Genomic DNA, 26,302 nt, shown 5'->3' with positions numbered 1-26,302 from the left:
CAAAAGGTGGGGCTTTTCTTTGGTTGCTTGGTGGTTTGTTGTTTTGGGGTTTTTGTTAATTTGTTTGGTAGATATTTTTGTTGTTTCCCCTTTCAGTAATCAGAATTTATCCCCACCTTCTGCTTTCTCAACCAAACATTGTTACAAATCCCTGTTTTAATTTTTTCCTTAAGTGACACACGCTCTCCTTTCTTTGGCTTCTTTACACTGAAATGACAAGGTCATTCTCACCCTTACTTCACTTGAGAGGTAGGGCCCCTTTATAATTATGTGGTAGCTGTCAGACTTTCTGTGAAAGTTTGGGAGCCGCATGTGTGCGCGTGCGAGTGTGTGCGTGTGTGTGCACTTGTGTGCCTGGAGGTACTGTGTCACTGATACTACTCGGAGTGAGGATTATCTGTATTAAAGTATTTATAAAAGAAACAACTTTACTCAGAGTCCAGTTTAGGACTAGCCTGTATCTTTTTTAAAGTCTGACATTGTAGGAAGTGAAAACTTAGAGAAACAAATCCCACCAGGAAAACCCTTGGGTTAGAGTAGCAGCCTTGGGGGTAGGGGAGGCTTCATGCCAGGACTCCACAGTGACCCACCCCTGCCTGTCCTTCCTACCCGTGTATCCCCAAGAAAGAATGCCTGTATATGTGTTACTTCCGCTTCCTAACCTCCTGTCTGCTTAGCCCAGGTCACTTGGCTAAAACATGAGGTGTATCTCTGGGACTGTAGAAGGCTTCCTGGTAGAAGAGTATCCTCTCCCCAGTCTCCTCCTGCCTCTGCTTGGGGTCTGATCTGGCCAAGAGCAGGAAGTCTGAAGCTCGGCATGGTGGCCATTCATAGTCCTATGACTTACAGGGAACTGTTCCATTCCTGGGGTTTTGCTGGTATTTTCTAACTGGGTTCTGTTCAGGAAGGTGTGATTTGTGGTGAGTGCTTTGTGTGTGGGCTGTCTGTTTTCTCAGTGCAGTGGAGCTTAGCACTGGAGGTCACGCTCCTGCTCTGTTGGCTCATCCCTGGGGTAGCGACAGGGTGGCTGTGATAGCCTCACTGCATGTGACAGCATCGATGGGATTCGTACTTGGCGTGTCCCTCTCTTGAACTATTTGTATTTCGTCTGAGGCTTTTTAACTTGCAGGCAACTGAGCGTAAGCCAGTTGTTCTCTCCACACATCATGTCGAAAGGAACTTTTACCCACCCTAGTCCTGCTGAGGCGTGCAGTGCTGGTCTGGCAGCACCCAGGCCTGAGAAATGAAGTCATCGTCCTGCATCCAGTTTCTCAGTCGCTCCCAGTTCTCCCAGTTTCTCTTTGTGTCAAGAGAGTGTCCTGATAATGGCAGGGACTGCTGGGGAAGGGAAGCGGCGGCTCACATGACAGTACACAGCATATGCCACAGGTTTCAGAATCATCATCCTATAATCTACAGAAATAGGTGCTATGAACAGGAAATTAAGCAAAATGCTGGATGCTATGAATCTTTTGTCTTAATTTTTTTCTATTATTAAACTACAGGCTGTAGATTTCTTAGTTCTCACAGAACTTGTCATTTTAAACTGACTTGTATATTTAAAAAAACAAAAATCTTGAGTAGGATGCTTTGTGCCGTGGCCAGACCGTCTCCTGTGATGCATTTGTTTGAGATTTTCTGTTTTTAAAATGTAGCATTTGAATTTTTGCCAAGGAAAAATAAATACTATCCTAGTGCAGAGCTGTTTGAGTGCATCTATATGGCAGGGAAGCTGCAGGGACGGACCCAGAGGACTGTTGTGGGCATGCTGGGCTTTGTCAAGGTTAGAGTACCTGAAGTGACTTGCTCCTGCTCCCCAGCTCTGGGGCTGCACTGGTGCAGCTGAGGGTGGCTGTGCCCAGGGGAAGTAGTGTAGTGCAGGAAAGGAACAAAACTGAGTAAGTCAGGGTCACTGGTGGACCCCGAGAATGACAAAGTATGACAGGAAGTGGCTTCATCCTGGCCTTTTTGTAACTGGAACCACGGATCTTCAATGTTCTTCATAAGGTAGGACACAGTGGCCACAGTGAATGATGGTCTTCCCAAAGCTGTGGGGAAAAAGACTACTAAGTCCTACCGGCTTCATGCCACTAACTCTGCAAGACCCAGCAGTACTAGGGCACTGAGCCTAAAAATGTAGTCCTAGTCCTCTGCCACATGGCACTTAACTGCCTTCCGAGCAAACAAGCTAGAGTTGTGTTTACACTTATACTATAAGCTAATTCAGACCAAACTCACATCGGGACCTCAGTGGTCAAAGACTTCGAGATGGGAAGGATATGAGGGTTCGTTGAAGCAATATGAGAGCACTCCTAGAAAAGAGTACGTTTGGACAGGGCCTGAATAAAACAAGCATCAGGGTGGAGGGATGGCTCTGTAGTTAAGAGCATTTGTTGCTCTTGCAGAGGACCTGACTTTGGTTCTTATGGTGGTTCGAAACCATCTGTAACCCCAGTTCCAGGAGATCCAATACTCTTTTCTGAAAAATGAGGGCAGCAGGCATTCACATGTCACACACACATGTCACATGTACATATATGCAGGTAAAACACTCATCATACACATGAAAAAATCTTACATTTTCTTTTAAAAAATCACCTTTTAAAAATGATCACTGAGCTGGGTGGTGGTGGCGGCACATGCCTTTAATCGCAGCCTCAAAAAACCAAAACAACAACAAATCATTGATGGGCTAGTGAGATGGTTTAGAAGTTAAGAGCACTGGCTGCTCTCAGAAGACTAGGGTTCAATTCCCAGAACCCACATGTCAGCTCACAATTGTCTTACCTCTAGTCCCAGGGGAATCAGATGCCCTCTTGTGGCCTCTGCTGTGCAGTGCGTATGCAGACATACATGCACATGCAGGCATAAGTCTGTAACTTTAATTCCCAGGAGTTCCAACACACACAGACGTACATGCAGGCAAAACACCAATGTACACACACACACAAAAAGTCTTTACCGGGCTGGAGAGATGGCTCAGAGGTTAAGAGCACTGACTGTTCTTCCAGAGGTCCTGAGTTCAATTCCCAGCAACCACATGGTGGCTCACAGCCATCTGTAATGAGATCTGGTGCCCTCTTCTGGCCTGCAGACATACATGCTGTATACATAATAAATAAATAAATCTAAAAAGTCTTTACCAATGACCACTGCTTTTATGAGATGGACTTTGGCACTGAGCTCACTATCTAGCCAAGGATGGCTTGAAGTTTGATTTTCCTGCCTCTGCCTCCTAAGTGCGGGGATTACCAGTATGCACCACTACACCCCGTCATCTTCCTCCTGAGTGTTTAGAATGTCACTGCAGGACTCAGTTCTATGAAACGTGCTCAGAGAAAGGTGCCTTAGCAGATAGGCAGTGGACTTGGCCTCAACCTCTGGCCTCCGTGGATTCTTGGCCTACTCCCATTTTCCAGTCAGACTGTAGCCAAATACATAGCACAGAAGGGCTTTGTGGACTTCCTGGTGCCACTTCCTGCCAGCAGCCTCTCCTGCCAGCCATGAAAGAATTTCCTTGTTCATTTTCAAGCATGTGCTGCCTGCCTCATTCCAGATGAGCTACTGGCTCCTCCCATCATGCCTTGGGTCCTTTGCTGAAGAGAATCCCTAGCCCATCAACACTCATTAATGTTCCCATTCCCCTAACAGTCTTATTTGAGGTGACTGAGGCCCTGCCCAGCCTGGTATTCACTGAAGAGCCCAGACTGGCTCTGAAGTAATCCACCTTAGCCCCTCAGTGCTGGATTTACAGGCATGAAGGACCACGCCTGACCAGTTAAGAATTTTTAGAAGGTACTATTCCTACTCATTATCTGAGCTCAGCATGTTTACTATGCTGCTTATTAACTGTATCTAGATCTGTAATTAACGTCCTAGTGCTGTGGGCAGGAAGAAAAACTGTCAACCACTGCCTTCTATAAACTCCCTTCACTTGTGACTACTTTTTCTTAATGAGGAACAACCCAGTCAGAGGACTGGAAACAATGAAGTGCCTGTTCTCTGAGTGTTAAGATTTAGATCCTAAGTGTCCCCCAGGTTCATGTAGTAAAGGCTTGGTCCTGGGCTGAGAGGCTGTTGTTAAGTGGTGGAGTCCTCTAGGAGGTGGAAGGAAACTAGATCATGGGGCTGTGTCCTTGAAGATACAGGAACCTCTTCGCCTTTTCCTTTCTACTGTCAAATCTCTGCTCTGCAGTTGTTGTTCTCTGTCACAGTCCCAGCTACAATGGCCAGCTTTGCCACAGGCCCTAAAACAATGGGTCCAGCTGCCTCTGGAGTAACTTCAAGAAAAAGGGATGCCTGAAAGCCTCAAGGAAGAAAATGAAATAAACAAGCCAGGTTTGGTGTAACTGTAGTGCTTGAGAGATGGGAGCAGAAGGATCAGGAATTCACGGGAAGTCTCAGCTACATAGTTCAAAGCCAGCCTCGGCTACATGATACCTTGTCTCCCAACACAGCAGAAATAATGATAACCAGAGGCTGGATATGGGAGCACAGCACTTGAACCCCAGCATTCAGGAGGCAGAAGTCCATGGATCTCGAGTTGGAGGCCAGCCAAAGGTACACAGTGAGACCTCATCTGAAAGAACGAAAGGTATCGGACCTCATAAATGGTTTATCCCTGGTATTTTGTGGTAAGGGCATTTGCCAATGGCATAGTTGATTGCCTTGGTGAGAGGTATGTGGCAGGTTTACATCCTCAGTGTGTCACCCAATAAACATCTTCATAGCAACCTTTCTGCCCTCTATTATACTAAGAATACAAAATTATCACTGTAATATTTAGAGTTCCATCACTAGATATTTTTTAATTTTGCTTTTTGAGATAAGGTCTCCGATAACCACACAAACTAACTCCTGCCTCCAAAATCCAAGTGCTGAGATTATGTGTGTGTGCCTGGCTTGGGCCTTTTCCTTTAAAGATGTGGAGTGTATTTTAAGGTACTAACAGACTCCTGAGAAAGGATACCCACCCCTAGGTGCCATCAGCCAACAGTGAGTATCGACGGAGCTTGTGCAGTTTTAGCTGCACAGCTGCTTAGGACAAAATGAGTCCCTCTGCTGGACGACAGCTTTTCTCAGGCAGGGTGGTGCACACGTGTAATCCCAGCACTGGGAGGCGGAGGCAGGATGAGTAGTTACCTGTGAGTAGCTATATAGTTCAAGGACAGATGGGTAACAGGAGACAGCCCCAAACAAATCAGCCGGGTGTGGTAGCGTACTCCTGTCAGCCCAGCACTGAGGAGACAGGCGAGAGGATCTGACAAGTTTGAGACAGGCCGTCTACATGGTAGACATATAGCTGGGCCATATAGCAATACTTGTCTCATAGAGTCCCATAAACAAAGAACAAGGGCTAGGGATATAGCCCAACTGTAAAACACTTTGTCCAGCATGCACGAAGGCCTAGCTTTAATCCCCAGCACAAACAAAACAACAGCAAACTAACAACTCCTACCCAAAATAAGCTAGGACTATGGCCCACTCTTGTAATTCTACCATTGGGGAAACTGAGACAGGAGGATTGTAAGCTGAGTTCAATTCCTAGTATGGCATACTGGGTACTGTGGTGGGTGGCACCTGCTTGTACCCTAGCACACAAAGGCAGAAGGATCAGAAATTCAAGATCCACTTGAGAGGCAGAGACTATTGGATCTTTGAATTTGAGGCCAGCCTGGTCTATAGAGGGAGTTCCAGGACAGCCAGAGCTATTACACAGAGAAACGCTGTCTGGAAAAACAAAAAGTTCAAGATCATCCTTGGCTCCATCAGGCCAGCTTAGGTTAAATAAAACCCTAAGGCCCCCCACGTAAAGTGGTTACAATGAAAGCATTCTCCCTCTCTCATCTCCCCCTTCCTCCTTCCATCTCTCTCCCTCCTCCTTCCCACTCCTCTCTTTCTGCACTCTGTAGAATCGTAGGTATCTATATGAGGAGGCCAGCTCCCTCTCACTCCCCCAGGGCACTCTTGAGCGGAGAGAAAGGAGGATTTGTAGATAGAGGAGAGAGACAGAAAACACACAGGACAGCCTTGGGAGGGCCTGTGTCCAAACCCACAAGCCCCTTCTGTCTCTACTAAAGGGCTTTTTAAAGAAATGCCAAGGGGTGAGGCAAAAGACCTCCCCCAGCACAGCAAGTGTAGACCATCCCAGACACCTGGTGACCACGCACGTGGTCCAGCCATCCCCTAATGTAGCCCTGCTGTGTAAAGCAAGCTCCGATCTCACTAGGAAACCTTTGTGGGCTCCCGCATCTATACACACAACAGAAATCTAAACTATCACTAGACTTGCCAATAGTTGGTCTCTGGGCCGCAGAGATACTTTTGCCAACTTCAGTTGAGTGCAGTGGCAGGCACATGCCTGTAATCCCAGTATTTGGAAGAGACAGGAAAACTGTCATAAGCTTAAGGTCAACGTAGACTACATAGCCAGGTTCAGACCAACCAGAACTACACAGCAAGACTATTACTGTATCACAAACGGAGAAGGAAAGAAAAAACAAAGGAGTTTTCTGTGCTTCAAGCCTCTCGTTGGGGAGCTAGATTGTTTAGCCTTGTGAGGTCAAGGAATCTATCACCTTCCCAGTAGGGGGAGCCAGAGCTTAGGCAAACTCTGAGGCACCGCTCCTGAATCAACACCTAATAGAGTGCTGAAAAACAACAGCCGCCCCCCCAGAAACAGCACTATAAAACTATTTGTTTCAGGGTGCACCTGACTCAGGCCCCTACCCCTGAACTGCCTCCCCAGCCCTACAAAGCAAATTCGTAGGACTGGGGGCAAGGGCAAGGCAGGCAGGACTATAGTGCCAGCTATTGAGGAAGTTTCTGTACTGTAATGAAGTTCTCCGGAGCAGTAATCCCTAACCTTCCCCATGCTTTCTGTCTGGATTGATATACGAAGGCAAGCGTATGTACACAACTTCTTAAAAGTGTGTATCATTTAAAGCCATATGGGAAGCCAGGGATGATGACATATGGCTGTAATCTCATCACAGAGGATCCTGAAACAAAGATCACAAAACAGAATTTGGAGTCACCCTGTGTTCTATGAGACCCTGTCTCAAAACAAATAACAGAGGCCAGCAAGATGGCTCAAAGGATGAACAGCCAGAATCCTATGTTAAGGTGGAAGGAGAGAACCACAGTTGTCCCGTGCCTTCCACATGTGCACCATGCCACCCATGATGAGCTGTCCCACTACACACACACACACACACACACACACACACACACGCACGCACGCACGCACGCACGCACGCACGCACTCACGCAATGCCAAATGGGTACAAGGGGATGTAGCTGGGGCTAGAGTACTTCCCTGCAGCAGTTAGGTTGGCAGCATTTTGGAGAAAGAGCACTGCATCCCGGGTGGATTCTCCTAGTATTTGGGGTTTGGGGTGATGTTCTATTTGTTTGATTTGGGTTCTTTTTTGTTTGTTTGTTTGTTTTGGTAAAGTATAAGTTTTGCAGTGTGCTTAATTAACTACACTTTGTTGGGGGGAGGGTGTCTCAGCACACATGTGGAGGTCAGAGGACAACCTGTGAGAGTCTTCCCTTTCTTCCTCTGTGTGGGTCCCAGGGTGGTTAGGCTTGGCAGTAGGCACCTGCTGAGCCATCTTTTATTTATTTATTTATTTATTTTAAGACAGGGTCTGTTTGGCCAGCCTGGCCTGGAACTCACTGAGGTCCTTTTGCCTCTGCTTCCCCCAAATGCTGGGATTAAAGGCGTGCACCATTATGCCCAAAACTTTATCTTTTCTGAAATAGTGTTGCACTACAAACTGGCCTTGAAGTTGCAAATCTCCTGCCTCAGTCTCCCAAGTCTACTAGGCCTGGCTCTAGGTAGCTGTTGGACTGCAAGTAAGCACTTCATTAGATCTCTCTGGACAATGTGACCTCCTTTGATCAGGGAATGAAGTTGCTTCCGTAAGGCATTCTTGAGGCTTTGAACAAACTGAGTCATTTATTGAGATTTTTAGAGTGGGTTTTACAGTTCTGGGGAGACAGCAGATTTTCATTTTAACTCAGCCAGAATAACCATGAGCAGCAAGGAATAGAGGAACTGATTAGAGAGAACTGTAACACACTGCTTCATGCCCTAAAGGCTCCCGCCAGGCCTTTCTCCAAACTCTCACCTGGAGCCTGGTAATTCCTTCTGGTTGTATCTACCCTGTATAACCACAGTTAGGCAAGAGGCCAGCCACTGAAGAAAAATATGTGGCTTTTCCATAGGACTCAGGGGCCTAAGCAACCTGGAGGGAGAAATTGAAAACTGGGCTCCCTGAGAATCTGTTGTGTCAGCGACTCTGAGGAGCTGAGCTGTCCAGTAGGAACCAGGCACCATGCAGCAGGTCTGGGTGGGACTCAGAGGAGGTATCAGCTACCACTGTGCAGAACAGGGGAGAGGCAATCTGAATGTCAGTTTTACCCATGGAGACCACAGCACTAAAGACCCTGTTGGGGGGACTGGAGAGATGGCTCAGAGGTTAAGAGCACTGGCTGCTCTTCAAGAGGTCCTGAGTTCAATTCCCGGCACCCACATGGTGGCTCACAGCCATCTGTAATGAGATCTGGTGCTCTCTTCTGGCCTGCAGGCATCCATGCAAGCAGAACACCATACATAATAAATAAATAATTCTTAAAAAAAAAAAAAAAAAAAGACCCTGTTGGGCTCCCGTCTGTTTGTAGAGACGGATGCGGATCTGTGCGCTCCTTGCCATATCTCCTCCTGTACCTCAGTAGTGAAGTTGGCTGTAGCTAAGGTGGAAAGAAGCTTACATTACAGTAGGGCTCTTCTCTAGCAGGGCAGGTCCAGGCCTGCAGGAACTGGTTTAACTTGCTTCTCAGAGTCTTGACTCCACCTTAGACTCCTTAAGCCTCAGGGAAGGGAAGTGGAGGGGTTCTGGGTCAAAGACCTGAAATAGCCAAAGAGATCTACCTGTTCTTAAGAAATCTGTTGTTACCTAGGAAGTCTCTGGAGAAGTGATTTTCAGAGTCAGGTCTCAGGTCTTATCTGTTTCCAGTTCCCATTGCTATTCTTTTTTTTTTTTTTTTTTTTTTGGTGGGGGGTGGGGTGGGTTTTCAAGACTGGGATTTCCTGTATAGTCCTGGCTGTCCTGGAACTCTCTCTGTAGACCAGGCTGGCCTTGAACTCACAGAGATCCACCTGCCTCTGCCTCCCAAGTGCTGGGATTAAAGGCAAAGGTGTGTGCTACCACTGCCCGGCTAGATTTAGGTTTCTTGAAAGCAGGGTCTGAGCTGCTGTCTAAATCTGTCAGGTCTGTGTGGAGCGGGTATTGGGCCAGAGGACAAAGCAGCCTCTCAAAATCCCATGCCGTCAGTGTCCTTTTCCTCCTTTGACAGTGGCTCTGTGCAGCCCTGACTGGTCCGGAATGCAGCAACACTGTGTCTCTCCAGTGGTGCAGTTACAGACAGCTGCCATCATGCTTGCTTTAGCTCTGCTTTTGTTAGTACATGAAGGCTTGGCTCCCTACCCTGTAAGTTTCTGAAGTTTTACTGTTATCTTAGTTTCCCAGAAGTTTACTATGTTACACACTTCAAGGCCAAATTAAGGCTGTAAACAGCAGTGGCTGAAATTCAGCACTTGGTGGGAGGGCATCCCTGGACCGCCAGCACTTGGGAGGTGGAGGAGTCGGGAGAAGACAGGGAAGGACAATGTCTGTGGTCATTTGATCTCCACTGCATATACCACCTTCCCAAGAGTCCCTACAGACCTATCAGGAAGCCTTGTCCCCTTTGAACCGGTAGTGATCTATTCTCTTCCCTGAAAAATGGCTCCGAGGTACTTGACCAAATCTTGTAACCTTTCTGTTATCAAACTCACATCAGTTGTCCATCAATGTTTAGATGGGTTCTACTTGATAGGGTGTATGCTGTTCCAGAGATCTGTCAGCAAGACCTTGGGCAAGTTACCCAACTTCTCTGTGCTTTTTTTTTCTCCCTCATATGTAAATATCCCCAGGAGAAGAGGGTGCTTGCTGTAAGGTCATCTTTGGTTCTAAGTTGGTAACAAGGTGATTATTTAACTCATGGAATTCAACCACAAAGCTCTGGGCATGATGGTGCATTCCTGTAATCCCTGCTTTCTGGATGCAGAAGCAAGAAGGTGGCAGCAAATCCAAGGCCTGGCTGATGACCTACATAGTGAGTTCAAGGCTAGCCAGGGCTTCATTGTAAGGTCCTGTCAAAAAACAAACCAAGCCGGGCGCTGGTGGTGCACGCCCGCCTTTGATCCTAGCTCTCGGGAGGCAGAGCCAGGCAGATCTCTGTGAGTTCAAGGCCAGCCTGGTCTACAGAGCAAGATCCAGGACAGGCACCAAAACTACACAGAGAAACTCTGTCACGAAAAAACCAACCAAACAAACAAAAAACCACCACCACCAAAAAACAAAAAACAAAAAAACCAAACACAAACCAAGCCATGCCTTGTGGCACATATTAGTAATCCCTGCACTTGGGAGACAAAGTATGAGGATCAGGAGTCGTTCTTGGTTACATATGGTTCAAAAGCAGCTTGAGTTACATGAGACTTTGTTTCAAAACAAACAAACAAAATCAATTTAAACAAGAACATGGGCCTAAGCAGAAAAGTATGTACAATTACTTTGATGGAACATTTGGGTTTGGGGGAAGAAGTATGCATGTTCTAAGTATCTCAGTGTTAAGAATTAGTGGGGGTTGGGGATTTAGCTCAGTGGTAGAGCAAATTGCCTGGCAAGCCTAGGACCCTTGGTTCAGTCCTCAGCTGGCATGGTAACAAAGGAAAATAAACCAGGCCAGGTGGTACACGCCTTGAATTCCAACACTCTGGAGACAGAGGCAGGTGGATCTCTGTTCTGAGTTTGAGGCCAGCCTGGTCTACATAGTGAATTCTGGGACTGCCAGGACTATGTAGAGAGAGATAAATAAATAAATAAAAGAGTTTGCGGGCTGGAGACTATACCTCCGTTGACACAGTTTACCTGGCATGCATGAAGTCCTGGGGTCCTGGGTTCATTAGAAAACCAGACATATTCGAGAAAGCCTGTAATTCCAGTATTTGGGAGGTAGAATCAGGGGGATCAGAAATTCCAGGCCAGGCCTTGGCTACATGAGACAATGTCTCAGAAAAACAGAGTTGGTAGAGGAAAGGCAACAAATAACCTCCCTCTGTGCTACAATGTGTATTCATTTTAAACAGTCGTTTCCAAAAAAATCCCTAGCTGTAAAAAATGTGCTTTAAAATATTTTGAATAAACCAAATTATTATATTTGGGGGTTGGGATGTGTAATGCAACAAGTCTGAGACAACCTGAAGGAATCCTCTTCCTACTACATGGGTCCATGGATGGAACTTGGACCTTCTGGCTTGGCAGTAAATGCCTGAACCATCTTCCAGGCCTGAAACTGCCTTTTATCTTCTGTCCAGCTCTGTTAGCATTTATCTTTTCCTGTTACAGAATGTCAGGAAGCTTGTTCTCCCCCCCCCCCCTATTGATTTCTATGAATCAATACCTCTCTCGGTAATTCTGCTTTCTTTTTCCATTTCTCTCCATTAAAACTAAGCAAATCGCCGGGCGGTGGTGGCGCACGCCTTTAATCCCAGCACTCGGGAGGCAGAGCCAGGCGGATCTCTGTGAGTTCGAGGCCAGCCTGGGCTACCAAGTGAGTTCCAGGAAAGGCGCAAAGCTACACAGAGAAACCCTGTCTCGAAAAACCAAAAAAAAAAAATAAAAAATAAAAAAAAATAAAACTAAGCAAATTAAAGAAAAAGATATCCCTCTCCCCTGGTGCCCCATTCAGCCAGAGACATCTAAGTCCCTGAACACCACCATCTGGCCTGCTTCTAAACTAAGCAGCCAGAATTGACCAGCACCTGCAGCTGTCACTCAACAGAAAAGAATCCCACTCGGAAAGTTTTGGCCCCAAAGAAGTTTTCCCAGACCGAATGAGGCCAAGACTGAGAATTAGTTTTAACTTTGCTCTTTGGACCGAGTCCACTTTGGACAGAATCCACCTGGCTGTCTCCTAGCCCCCCAGGTGTCATACACCTGTGATTTCCCCAAAGGAAAGGTACTTATAAACCAGAGGTAGGCTACAATTTCTCTAACTGGAGCTACAGATCGTTTGCAATAAAATCCGTTATATAAAATAAAAAGCAGAAGAGAGAAGGGCCTTGGTCACATAGCAAGTCAGTAGCCAACCTAATAATAGTTAAAAGGCCCTGTCTCAAAACCACGCAAGTTTGAACTTGAAGCTCGTGGTTTGTGCCATTAATGAGAGTAGTTCCTTCAGCCACGGCAGTTGCTATTTCTTGAAGGACATTTTCCCCTCCTGATGCCTTTTGCTGCCGACCACTTTACTCTTAAATGTAATGTGTTGTGAGAATAAATCTAGCTGGATAAGAAAGAAAAGAAAACATCTCTACATAGCCCTGGCTGTCTGGCCTTGAACTCTGAGACCTGCCTGGCTCTGTCTCCCTAGTTGCTGGGATTAAGGGTGTGTGCCACCACGACCAGGTGTATAAGTGTTTTGCTTGCATGTATATCTGTGAGTTGCTTGGTGCCTGGTACCCATGGAGGTCAGAAGAAGGCACTGAATCCCCTAAAACTGAAGTTATAGACTGTTGTGAGTTACCAAATGGGTGCTGGGAATTGAACCTGGCCCTCAGGAAGAACAGCCAGTGCTCTTAACTGCTGGACCATCTATCTCTCCAGCCCTTAAGATAAAGGGTCTTATTCTGTAGTTCAGGCTGTTCTGGAACTCACTAGGTAGCCCAGGCTTTCCTTGAGTGAACAGTAATCCTCTTCTTTTGGTCTCCCAAGTACTGGAATTATAGGCCAGACCATCACATCTGGTTTCACAAAAATAAATAATACACACAAACATGCATGTGTAAATACACATCTATCTTCTTGCTAGATTATGTATAACTTAAAGACAGATTGATTCATTGTCTCTGTCTCTGGCGTTTATTTGACAGTTGCTTGTCGAAGAGACAGGCAAAGAGGCAGGTGTTACATGAACTGCTAAATTGGTCACTTAATAAAAAAAAATCCCGGTACCAGATATTGGGGTAAATGCTGAAAGATCAGAGAGACAAAGGAACAAGGTACTGCCATGTCTCACCTCACCAACTCTGAATCCTCTGAAATCCTCTGAGTCCTCACTCGAAAGGCTCCAGCCGAAAAAACTCTAGCTGAAAGGGACACTTCTGCTGAAAAGCCTTTGGTTCCCATCTCCTCCCGCCTTACATACCTTTCTCCGCCCAGCCATCACTTCCTGGGATTAAAGGCCCCTGTGCAGAGGAATTGGCGAGGTGAGAAGTGGCTGTGGCTTGTTTCCTCTGATCTTCGGCATTTACCCCAATATCTGGTTCGAGGTTTTTATTATAAGACCAATTAAGATCCGGGCAACACATTGTAAATGTGGAGGCAGGGAGATCAGTGGTTCAAGTTAATCCCTGGTTACATATTGAAGTTTCAGGATGGGGTACTGAGACCTTATTTCAAAAGGTAGTTTATAGTTCATACATGTAATCTCAGCATTTCTGAGGCCAGAGCTGGAGGACTGCTGACAGTCCCAGGCCAGGTTAGCTTACTTAGTAAGATCGTCTCTCAAAACAAAGCTGGACGTGGTGGTGCACACTTTTAACTCCAGCACTAGGTAGGCATCAGAGGCAGGTGGATTTCTGTGAATTTAAGACTAGCCTGGTCTACAAAGTGAGTTCAGGACAGCTAGGGCTGCATATTGAGACCCTATCTAAAAAACAAAACAAAATCAAGAAACACACACACACACACACACACACACACACACACACACACGCACGCGCGCGCGCGCGCGCGTTTTTCCTTCCTACTAGGAAGCTGGAGATGAGCTCAGAGCTCATGTCCCACATGGATGACCTACTCCCAATTTCCCCCAGAGTAGAGCCCATTGTCAGCAAAGATGAGAGCATTATGGTTTATCCTTAACTAACAGGCATTTAGTCTTGCTTTAGAACGAAAACAGGTGTACCCACTTTGTTCTTTGGCCCGGAACAGGTTTCAAGCTGCTGGGAGATTAGCATTTGTTTGGAGGAATGTCAAGGTCAGACTGAATGGTTGCTGAGCTTCTTTCCCTCTTAGCACGTGTGCTGCAAATGGCCAGTCCTGATCAGCTCTCTGCAGGCAGTAACATTGGGGAACCTGAGAAACCCAAGAGAAGGTCTGCACGAGTTTAGACAAAATCGACAAGAGAGTAGTCTGGGGAAATGTTTTTTCTTTCGTGACCCCAGCCGGCCCATCCTCAAGCTTGCAGAACCAGTGCCCTATCAGCAACAGAGGATCTGAGGGGGCTCCTTTCTCTTCTAAAATATCAACAACACCACCTGTCACGCTACCATTAGAGCTTAATCCCCAGTGTCTCTAAGGAGACTTTTCTATGGTGATATTTGTTACCTCTACACTTTTCTGCTTCTAGGACCTCTACTGACATCAAATTCTTCTTCTTCTTCTTCTTCTTCCTCCTCCTCCTCCTCCTCCTCCTCCTCCTCTTCCTCCTCCTCCTTCTTTCTTCTTCTTCCTCCTCCTCCTCCTCTTCTTCTTCTTCTTAATATGGAACGCTTCGCAAACTTGCGTGTTTTCCTGTGCAGGCCATGCTAACTCTGTATCGTTCCAATTTTAGTATATGTGCTGCTGAAGTGAGCACAACATCAAATTCTTATGGAAAAGACAGAGATGAGTAGCTGGAGGAAATAACTTCGTTAGCCTGACATGCAAAGCACTGCACAGACACCACCAACCCCTATGATTGTTTTGCATCACACTGACTCCCAAGGCATTGTCCATTTAGACAAACAATTGAATTCTTTTCTGCCTGGGGCTCACACAATTTCCCCTGCTAGGAATATATGCTAACCCATCTTCTCCCAGTCTTGTTTTTTTTTTTTTTTTTGTTTGTTTTTTGTTTTCCCACTTAGCACACGAAACATTGTATTATGAAGTATTATGTCAAGGCTCTTACAATATTTTAACATAGCCCGGCACTCGGGAGGCGGAGGCAGGCGATCTCTGAGTCCAAGGTCAGTCAAGTCCAGGACAGTGTTCCAGGACAGCCAGGGCTACATAGACTCTGTCTTGAAAAACAAAACCAAAAAATTTAACATTTATCTATTGTGTATGTGTATGCACACATACTTCATATGGAAGTGGAGGTCAAAGGATAATGTGCAAGATTTCATTTTCTCCATTCACCATGTGGGTTACAGCGATTTAATTCAAGTGCCAGGCTTGGTGGTAAGCTCTTTTACCTGCAAAGCCACCTCACAGTCTCTATACTTATTTTATTTTATATTTTATTTTGGTGCTTGTAAGGAAAGAACTTGACTGACAGAGCTTCTCCCTAACCCCTTCCCCACAATATATTCTTATTTGTAATAAAAGTTCCTTATAACTTTGTGTGTGCATGTGGTGCTGAACATCAAACTCAGGGCCCTGTACATATTAGATAAACATTCTTACACCAACCCCACTCCCAGCCCCACCAAGATTTAAGAATTCAATTATTTTTTCAAGTCTCTGACATGCATCATTTTACATGGACCTGAAAATGTCCTTTACACAGATGAAGGAGATTTGGGGACTTCTTTTTAGGGGAGGGAGTTGAACTCAGGGTCTCCTAGTAAGTCACATCCTCCAGCCCAAGGACAAGTAATACTTAAGGTGGGAATCTGCTGGCCTTTTAGAGAAGTAAGACACCAAGGGTCATTAGATTGTATCTAGGTCATAACTGTAATCAGTGAAGTATATGTGTGTGTATGTTTGGTGTTATGTGTCTATGTATGTAGGCTGGAGGTTGAGTTCAGATGTCTTTCTAATTGTTCTTTTATCTCATTTTTATTTATTATTATTTTTATATTTTGAGATTGTTTCACTATGTAGTCCTGGCTGACCTGGAAGTTGCTATGTAGACCAGGTTGGCCTCTAACTCATAGATATCTGCCTGCCTATGCCTCCCACAAGTGCTTTTGCAACCATGTCTGCCTTTTTTTTTTTTTTTTTTTTTAAGATGGGGTTTTTAGGGGTTATCTTAGTTAGGGTTTCTATTTCTGTACAGAAATACCATAACCACAGCAACTCTTTTTATTTTTTTAAATTTATTTCTTTTTATTTTATGTGCATTGGTGTTTTGCCTGCATGTGTCTGTGTGAGGGTGTCAGATCTAGGAGATACAGTTGTTAGCTGCCATGTGGGTGCTGGGAATTGAACCAGGGTCCTCTGGAAGAGCAGTCAGTGCTCTTAACCGCTGAGCCATCTCTCCAGCCCTCACAGCAACTCTTATAAAGAAAAACATTTAATTGGGGCTGGATTACAGTTTAGAGGTTTTGTTCATTATTGTCACATCAAGAAGCAAGCAGGCAGAGAGCCCTGACTGTCTCAGAACTCACTTTGTAGACCAGGCTTGCCTTGAACTCACAGAAATCTGCCTGCCTCTGCCTCCCCAGGGCTGGGATTAAAGGCATGTGCCACCACTGCTTGGCTAAACTTTTGATTTTCTTTAAAAAAAAAAAAAAAAATATTAAAGGTGATGGTGGCACATGTCTTTAATCACAGCACTCAGCAGGCAGATCTCTGTGAGTTCGAGGCCAGTCTGGGCTACAGAGTGAGTTCCAGGAAAGGTGCAAAGCTACACAGAGAAACCCTGTCTCAGAAAAAAAAAAAAAAAAAAAATTAAATTTATTTTACATTGCATTGGTGTGAAGGTGTCAGAACCTCTGGAACTAGAGTTACAGACAGTTGTGAGCTGCCATGTGGGTGCAGGGAATTGAACCAGGGTCCTCTGGAAGAGCAGTCAGTGCTCTTAACCGCTGAGCCATCTCTCTAGCCCCAAGCCTTTGATTTTCAATAGTGGATTTATTTTTTTTTTTTTAAATCTTTGACTTTCCCAAACATTTCTATAGAAAAAGAAAACAGAGACTGAACTGACCAGACACAATATTCGATCACTAGCCAAGAGAGATAAGATGCATCTACACATGAATAACCAGGATAATAAGTTCCTGTTGCTAGAGGTACAGCCTGAGCATTCTTTGATCAATTCAGGCAGAAAAACAAAGGCTTCCCTTGATCTGGGCAAAAATTTCAATTGTTTTAGCCAAGTAATTTAAATAGAACAAGTCTATTAGTAACTAGCAAGTTATTAATTAGCACTGTACCCCATCAGTATAAGCTAATTCCCTTTCTATCATGTTTAAACCAGTTGCACCTTATGGGTACAAATAGGATGTGAATATAATTCTGTTTGTTGAGGGCTTATGGTGTGCCACGAAGATACTTTACATACTCTTTTTTTTTTTTTTTTTTTTTTCAGGACAGGGTTTATCTGTTTTTCCAGAGGACACTGGCTTGATTCCCAGCACCCAGAAGGTGGATTACAACCATCTCTAATTACGGTTTCAGGGGATCTGATACCATTTTCTGATCAGACAGGAACATGGTGCATATACGAATGTATATATATTAAACATTTTTAAAAAATTATTTTTATTAAGCAGGCATGGTGAATGGCTCTTGCTTGTAATCCCAGCACTTGGGAGACCAAGGCAGGATGACTGCTATAAGAGGCCATCGTGGACTGCATGAGGAGGCTAGGTTAGTCTGGGCTGGAGTGAAACTGTTTTCAACTTTTTTTTTTTTTTTTTCCCCACCCACAGGGTTTCTCTGTGTAGTTTTGGTGCCTGTCCTGGATCTCACTCTGTAAACCAGGCTGGCCTTGAACTCACAAAGATCCGCCTGCCTCTGCCTCCCGAGTGCTGGGATTAAAGGCGTGCGCCACCACCGCCCGGCTTTTTTTTTTTTTAAAGATATGCCACATTGCCGGGCGGTGGTGGCGCACGCCTTTAATCCCAGCACTCGGGAGGCAGAGCCAGGCGGATCTCTGTGAGTTCGAGGCCAGCCTGGTCTCCAAAGCGAGTTCCAGGAAAGGCGCAAAGCTACACAGAGAAACCCTGTCTCGAAAAACCAAAATAAATAAATAAATAAATAAATAAATAAAAAAAAATAAAAAGATATGCCACATTTATAAATCATTATTTGAGCCGGGCGGTGGTGGCGCACGCCTTTAAACCCAGCGCTCAACGCGGAGGCAGAGGCAGGTGGATCTCTGTGAATTCGAGGCCAGCCTGGTCTACAGAGAGTTACACAGGGCTACACAGAGAAATCCTGTCTCAAAAAATCCAAAACAAACAAAAAAAACAACCAACCAACAAACCAACCAAATACACCCCCTCTCCCCGCCTCAACCAAAAAAAAAAAAGCATTCTTTGTGCTTAATCCCTTTGGGTTAATCTCTTTACTAAGAAGTGGCTCTGATAACTTCGAAAGACCCAAAACTCGATTCAGGTCTCTTAGGTCAGGAGTAACTCCCTTTTCTTATCGCAAAACCGGGTCAATCCTTGCCTCTTGGGCTAGTACACGATTTTATAAACCTCTGACAACGGGTAGGCGTTCAAAAAATGGTAGTCGTTTCCTGAAGAGGAGTGTTGGGAACGCAGAAAGCAATCCGCACTTGACTACATTAATGTCTCGGGGCCAATCAGCCGGAGGACGTTCCTGGTATCTCGGCTCAGCGGCTAGCCGTTGGCGTTTTCCCGCGCAGAGGGCAGGGCGGAGCGCCAGTCCCGCAACGTGGTGGCTGGATCCACTCTCCGCCAGGACTACACCTCCCAGCAGGAACCACGCTGGTTCGTTTGGCAGGTGGCACCCACTGGTACTACCCGGAAGCTAGTCCTACCGTACTTGTAGTAGCCAGAGTCTGGAGTTGCATCTACGAATTCGACGGGAAAAGGCGGCCTTACACAGTGCTTTTACCGCGCAGCACGCTGGGAGTTGTAGTCCACTCCGGCAAGGTCCAGAGGCCCGGCTTGCTTTGAGTGGTTGGACCATGTCACGTGATGACAGAGATGGCCGCATGCGAGTAGCTTGCAGTGTCTCTGAGGTCATCAAAGCGCGACAGCACGCTCTAGTACTGGGTTCCCTGTAGGCAGCGGATAAAATGACTCTGAAACTCCAAGCACGAGCAATGCTAGCATCCCCACAGCCTCCACATAGTACCCCTTGCCCAGCTGCCAGGCCAGTACTGGCCAGCCGGGTCGACCCGCTCAAGCTTCGAGTACTGGCTCCGCCCTCTCCCGTGACGTAAGATCACGTGACGGGCAGGGCCGCCTCTGCCGCCGCCGCCGCTTTGTAAGAGGCACATTGGCAGGTAACGAGCGGCGGCGGCGGCGGCGGGTCCCGAGTCCAGCGAGAGCAGCAGCGGTAATTGTCATCCTGTCCCCTTCGGTCGCCTTTCCAGGGCCCTGAAACCTGCAGTGTGTGCTTTCTAGGCCTGGGCTAAGGTCTTCTGAACTCCCAGCCCGCTTTGGGATGCCCCAGGGTCTACACGGGTGGACCGGGCCGAGCTTCCCTCGCTGGCTTCTTGTTTCCTTAGTGTGTCCAGGCCTGGGCACCCGCCTTCCTCTCCCGCTCAGGTTGCCCTGTGCTTCCTGCTCCCCCCACATCGTAGTTGGCCGGGCCCCACCCAGCCCCAGGGGGCGCCTTCCCCTCCCCCCTCCGGGTTTCTGTCCCGGAGGGTGTGGTTTTCTCTCCCACCTCGGTCCCTGCGTGTAGGCTGGAGCTCCCAGCCACGCTGTCGCCCTCATCCTGACCACCTTTCCGCTTTCACGTCTGGCGCCGGTCCTGGGACGGGTCTTAAAGCCCAACTTCTGCGCTCTAGTCTTTCCCTACTGAACCTGAAGGCATAGTTCAATTTTTACTTCTTTTCATTCCGGAGGGCTTTGGTGTTAGTTGAAACTAAAGTTTTCTTCCTCATGCCCTGTTCTTGTAGTCTGGTTGTGTCACAGTTTATTCTTTTCTTTACCGTAAGTTAAGAGTGCTTTGTAAACTGTAAAGCGTGCTGTTAGAAATTCAAATGAGAATTCTTTAGCCTGGTGCATTCCAACTCAGTTTTCTTTACCACTGAATTACTTTACCACTTGGCTTTCCTACCTTTCCCCCAAGTTTGAGTTGGTTGCCCAGGCATGTCAACTGTCACCACTCAGGACTCTTGACTCTTGTTTTCTCTTGAGGTTTGTCTTCTCATCGTTCCAGCTGTTTCCTGCTTTAACATAATCCTGTAATTTTCTACCATCTCTACACCTTTCTACTTAATTTCCAAGGTGTACATTTGCCTACATTTTGACGTTCTCCAGCATTGTGTTCAGTAAAAATTTAGAGCTTTCAAGGTACCCAGAGGTACCCAGAGATCATCTTTTATTTGAAGAGCATGTTGTTTTTTTTTAGTCATTTTTTCGTGTAGATAGGGTTGCACTACCTAGCCGAGGCTGGCTTCCGTCTCAACATCCCCTTGCCTCAGTTTTTCTGTGGTGGGATCTCAGGTTGCATGGATTACAGGCAAGCACTATCGTGCCTGTTTAGAATGAACTTTTTTTGTTTTTGTTGTTGTTGTTGTTTTTTTTTTTTTTTTTTGAGACAGGGTTTCTCTGTAGCTTTGGAACCTTTCCTGAAACTCACTCTGTAGCCCAGGCTGGCCTTGAACTCACAGAGATCCTTCTCCATCTGCTGGGATTAAAGGCATGGGCCATCACTTCCTGGTGCCTGTTCTTTTTGATGTTGGTTTTTTCAAATAAAGTAGAAGGAAGGTGAATATCATACCTAAGTTCTGAAGTATAGCTTAGACATTGGACTGGTTCTTTGGTATGGTCTTCACCTGTTTTAGGAGAGAATAAATTCCACTCTTTAGTGATGATCCACTATATTTTGCCTGCCTTTAGGGCCTTTTGGCTAGGCTTGTTTTCCAGTTGCTATGAAGATTTGTCTTACTGAGCAAAGGTGTTTAGTTTCCCATTCCACTCTTGTGCTTGCTGACTTTATGTTCTTGCCTGATTTTCCTACTTCCGGTTTACTCGTGTTCTGTAAGATATCTCCCCCCCCCCGTGTATGTTTCCCACACTTCTCATCCCTCCCCCCCATTTGCTTCCTTGCTGCCTCTGACCTTCAAAAACTAAACATTTCAGAGAAAGGGAGATTGTTTTGTTTGAAATATGGGTGGAAGTAAGTAGCATGGCAGGGAATGAGGCCATGAGAAAGGATTGTGGTAATTGCTTCTCCGTCCTGTTTCCTGCTGCTCTGGTTTCCTCTGGTCTCTTTAAATGTGGATTGGGCTAGCCATAGTCATATGAAGCTTCCTTTAGAAGTACTCTACTTCTCTTTCTGGTAACTGGTGAAGTGCTCATCAGGAGTCTCTCTTAGTATTAGTTTGAATGAGTTTTATTATTTTGGAGAAATGGTGGAAGAACATGGTTACAAGTTTATTTTAATTATTAAATGAGTTTAATTTAGTTAAAAATGAGTTTATTTTAACTAATGTAGTTTTTATTTTATTTTTTGAGATGAAGTTTTACTGTGCAGTCAAGATGTCTTCAAACTCAAAATCTGCCTGCCCCAGTCTCTTGGGATTACAGGCATGTGGCATACTATTCTGGCCTGATTTTAGGTTTTGATGTTTACCTCTTAAGGATATAGAATGCATTTAGGAAGTATAATCCTGTCTTGCAATGTAGGCATGGTCTAAAGTGATTTTGCTTTTTTTTTTTTTTTTTTTTTTTTTGTTTGTTTTTTGAGACAGGGTTTCTCTGTGTAGCTTTGCGCCTTTCCTGAATCTCGCTCAGTAGACCAGGCTGGCCTTGAACTCACGCCTGCCTCTGCCTCCCAAGTGTTGGGATTAAAGGCGTGTGCCACCACCACCCAGCTTAAAGTGATTTCGCTTTTAAATGTTAGCCTTGACATTGTTTTTGTTTGTTTGAGATGGCCTCACTACACCGCCCTGGTTGGCCTGAAATTCGGAGGTTCACCTAGTGTGCAGCCTCTATGTGTGCATGTTGTTTGAGACAGAGTCTTAGTCTGTAGCCAGACTGGCTTCCAGCTCAGGGTGTAGCCTCAAACTTGTAGTCCTCTTGCCCAGACTCCCAGGTGATGGGATTTCAGGTCTGTGCCACCATGTTCCTCTTTGGTAGAGTTTTGCAGCTGTTTCGTTGCTGTTTGCAGAACGGGGAGTGGAGATGAACTTAAAGGAAGTCAAAGGAAGGCCTGTGTAGGAAATGCCACCAAAAAGCCCGTGGGAGAGTTTTGCAGGTTTTGACTGAGAAATCAGTCCATCTTTCTGTTTTCAAAGTCAACCAAATTGATCAGTTCTGAGTTCCAGCAGTCGGAATGTGTAAGGCTTATATTTGGGTTTTTACCTTTTTTTTTTTTTTTAAAAAAAATAATTTTTGTCTTTCTTTGATCAGTATTTCTTCCAAAGTTACCTTTTCTTTCTCCCTTTTTTGGGGGAGGGGTGATGGGGTTGCTGGTGATTGAACTCAGGGCTGAGGATGTAGTTTGCAACTGAGCTATACCCTCAAATCCCTGTACTTTTTTTTTTTCCTGGCAAATCCCTGTGCTTTGTTTTTTTTTTTGTTTTTTTTTTTTGGTTTTTCGAGACAGGGTTTCTCTGTGTAGCTTTGCACCTTTTCCTGGAACTCACTTGGTAGCCCAGGCTGGCCTCGAACTCACAGAGAACCGCCTGGCTCTGCCTCCCGAGTGCTGGGATTAAAGGCGTGCTCCACCACCGCCCGGCAATTTTGTCTTTTTAAACTCAGGGTCTTGTAGACCAGGTTGGCCTTGAATTTGATGGGTAGCCAAGGATGAGCTTGAACTGACTTCCCTGCCTCCACCTTTACCTCTTACAGGTGTGCTCCACAGGTATGCTTCTGAAATTCTTTGATACGGGCATCGAAGACCAGGTTTTATGAATTTTTGGCAGAGGGACATAGTTGCTTGTGAACTGAAGTGAGTTTCAGTTGGTACCCAGTTAAGTGTTTGGAATTGAGGTATGGAACAGGGCTGTGTTGAGGAGTGAAGTGCCTTGGTTAAGACTAGGCAATATTCTCCTTTTAAAAGTTGTTAGAGGGCCGGGCAGTGGGGGCACTCACCTTTAATCCCAGAACTCAGGAGGCAGAGGCAGGCGGATCGCTCTGAGTTCGAGGCCAGCCTGGTTGGTCTACAGAGTGAGTTCCAGGAAATGCTCCAAAGCTACACAGAGAAACTCTATCTCAACAACAACAAAAAAGTTGTTAGAGGGGGCTGGAGAGATGGCTCTTCCAGAGGACCAGGGTTCAATTCCCAGCATCCACATGGCCGCTCACAACTGTCTGTAACTCCAGTTCCAGTAGATCTGACATCTTCAAACCAATGCACATAAAGTTAAAAAAAAAAAAAAAAAGGTAGTAAGCTTTAAAAAAAAAAAAAAGCTGTTAGAGTGCTGGGTGTGGTGGCACACACTTTTAATCTCAGCACACTTGGAGGCAGAGGCAGGCCATCTCTATGAGGTCAGGCCAGCCTAGTCTACGTAATGAGTTCCGGGATAACCAGTGATTGAATGAAAAGGTGTTAAGGGGATTGGAGAGGTAGCTTAGCTAAGAGCACTTGCTGCTCTTTAAGAGGACCCTGATCAGTTCTCAGCACTTTCAGGATGGCTCACAGCTGTCTATAAGACTCTCGCTCTAGGAGATACGATACCTTCTTTTGGCCTTCTTGAGCACCAGGCCTCTAGTGGTATGGACAGAGTACCCAAATGCAAAACACCCATACACCTTTACAACAAAACAAAACCTAGTCGTAGGCCAGTGAGATGCCTCACTGGGTAAAGACAAATGCTTCCAAGTCTGATGATGCCCGAGTTTGATCCCTGGAACCCTTGCGGTAGAATGAGACTAGGTCCCTGTCAATTGTTTTCTGACCTCCACTTATACGCTGTGGCATGTGCGCGCGCGCACACACACACACACACACACACACACACATATATAAAATAATACTGTTTTTTAAACAGTTTTTAGGAATGTGGGTGTGGTTCAGTAATGGAGAGCTTCCTGCCCAAGCATCAAGGCTTAGTCTCCAGCACTGAGAAAAAATGTGGTTTTTCTCCCCCAATTTGGACATCTAAAATTTATTAGAACATGCCTTATTGCTTCTTTTTTTCTTTTGTTTTGTTTATGTGCATTGGTGTTTTGCCTGCATGTGTGTCTGTGAGGGTGTGGATCTCTTGGAACTGGAGATAAAGACCGTTGTGAGCTGCCATGTGGTTGCTGGGAATTGAACACAGGTTCTCTGGAGGAACAGCTAGAGCTCTTAATCTCTGAGCCATCTCTCCAGCCCTACATTTTTGTTTCTAAGGCTTAACATTTAATATTTTTCTTTTAAAGTTTTTTTTTTAAATGTGAATAAATGTTTTGTATGTACACCATGTGTGTGCCTGGTACCCATGGAGGTCAGAAGAGTCATTGGATCCAGTGGAATTGGAGTTGGTTCTGAGGTACCATGTGTGTGCTGGGAATTGAACACAGGTGCTCTGCAAAAGCTCAAGTGCTCTTAATGCTGAGCAAGCTTTCCAGCCTCAAGACTGTTTTAAAAGATTATTTGTAGAGGAGAAAATGCCTGTTTTTATTTTTCCTTTTTGTTTGTTTGAGTCTGGGTTTTGCTGTATAGCTCTGGCTGGCATGGAACCTTCAGTTCATGGTGATCCTCCTGTCTCAGCCTCCTGGCTGGCTGAGTTTAAAAGGCAACTGCCACCACATCTAGTGTAAATTTGCATTTGTAAGTTCTCCTGGCGGGAGGATTATCATATATTTGCTGATGTCTTGTCTACATTTAGAGTTCCAAGCCTCCCATGGCTATATAGTAAGACCTTGTTTCAAAAAAGCAAACCAAGGCTGGGCATTGGTGGTGCACCCCTTTAATCCCAGCATTCGGGAGGCAGAGTCAGGCGGATCTCTGAGTTCGAGGCCAGCCTGGTCTACAGAGTGAAATCCAGGACAGGTACCAAAACAAAAAACAAACAACAAAAAACCAAACCAACCAAACAAACAAAAAAAGCAAACCAAAACAGAAGCCTACTTATTTTCTTGTTTAATGCCAAAACTTTTCCAATGAAAAATCCTACCTGTTAGAGTACACATGATGGACATGTATAATCTAGGCATATAAACACACAGCTTATGCTGTGAGAGATATAGAGAGATACTGGGTTTAGTATGCTTAACTTAAAGAGCAGCATGTTATGATAATTATGGTCTTAGATCACACTTCACAATGATGCAGGGGTCAACACTATTCTGAGGTTAGGTTCAGTGACTATTTGGAGTGTTTTTGTACAAGAGGTAAAGGAGGAAAAGGGGGTGTGTGCAAAGGAAAAGGGGAAGAAAGAATTGAAGTAAGAGAGGAAGGATTATCAAGCAGTTCTGAACCATCAAACTTTTTTTGCCATAAGTTTCCCTCCCACTCTCCCTTTGGTTTTTTCGAGACAGGATTTCTCTGAGTAGCCTTGGCTATCCTGGGATTAAAGGTGTGCACCACCACTGCCCGGCCCCTATTTGTTTTTTTAAATGTGCACGTTTATTTATTTGTGGGTATGTGGGTATGTGAACATGTGTGTGTGCACCTGCTAGAAGGCCTAGGATTCTGTGGAGCTGGATTTTAGGCAGGTATGAGCTGTCTGATAAGGGTGCTGGGAACTGAACTAGTTAGTTAGTCCTCTGCAAGAAGAGTATGCTGTCTTAACTGTTGAGCTGTATCTCTAGCTCATGTTTTTTTTTTTGTTGTTGTTGAGACAATCTGTGTAGTCCTTGCTGTCCTAGAGCTTGACATGTAGACCAGGCTAGCTTTTGTGCTCTTAGGCCAGCTGGAGTTACAGGCAGTTGTGAGCTGCCCAACAAGAATGCTGGAAACTGCAGCACACACTCTTAACTGCTGAGTCCCCTCCCCCCTCCTCCCAAGACAATTTTATGATGTTCCTGTAGCTGGCCTGGAACTCTCCTTGTATACCAGATTGGCCTTGAACTTAGAGATCTTCCTGCTTTCTCTTCTGAAGTGCTAGGATAAATGGCATGCTCCACCATGCTTGTTTTATACAATTTTTATTTTTTTATTTTTTTTTATTTTTCGAGACAGGGTTTCTCTGTGTAGCTTTGTGCCTTTCCTGGAACTTGCTCTGTAGACCAGGCTGGCCTCGAACTCACAAAGACCCACCTGGCTCTGCCTCCCGAGTGCTGGGATTAAAGGTGTGCGCCACCACCGCCCGGCTTTATACAATTTTTTAAAAGCTGTGTCTCATTTTGAGAAGCAGTAGAGGCATGGGATCACTGAGAGTTTGGGTCAGTCTGATCTACATAGGGAGTTCCAGGATAGCCAGGACTACACAGACCCTGTTTCAAAACAAGAAAGAA

The 26,302-nt window shown here is 45.5% G+C and overlaps 1 protein-coding gene and 1 pseudogene across 1 annotated transcript in view; one reads left to right on the top strand and one right to left on the bottom strand.

Annotated features, from left to right (window-relative positions):
• Positions 1-14,591: 14,591 nt before the first annotated feature.
• On the bottom strand, positions 14,592-14,691 carry LOC131905389 (U6 spliceosomal RNA; annotated as a pseudogene).
• A 4,326-nt stretch (positions 14,692-19,017) lies between these two features.
• Ubap2 (ubiquitin associated protein 2) overlaps positions 19,018-26,302 on the top strand; it is an 88,442-nt gene continuing 81,157 nt past the window's right edge. Inside the window, exon 1 of the mRNA XM_059254134.1 lies at positions 19,018-19,298. The gene's annotated coding sequence lies outside the window, so the exon portion shown is untranslated. The remainder of the gene's footprint in view (positions 19,299-26,302) is intronic.

This window comes from Peromyscus eremicus, chromosome 2, assembly GCF_949786415.1.
Source record: "Peromyscus eremicus chromosome 2, PerEre_H2_v1, whole genome shotgun sequence".
Lineage (NCBI taxonomy): Eukaryota > Metazoa > Chordata > Mammalia > Rodentia > Cricetidae > Peromyscus > Peromyscus eremicus.
Note: the sequence above shows the minus strand (reverse complement) of the source record. Positions and strands in the feature narration are given on the sequence as shown.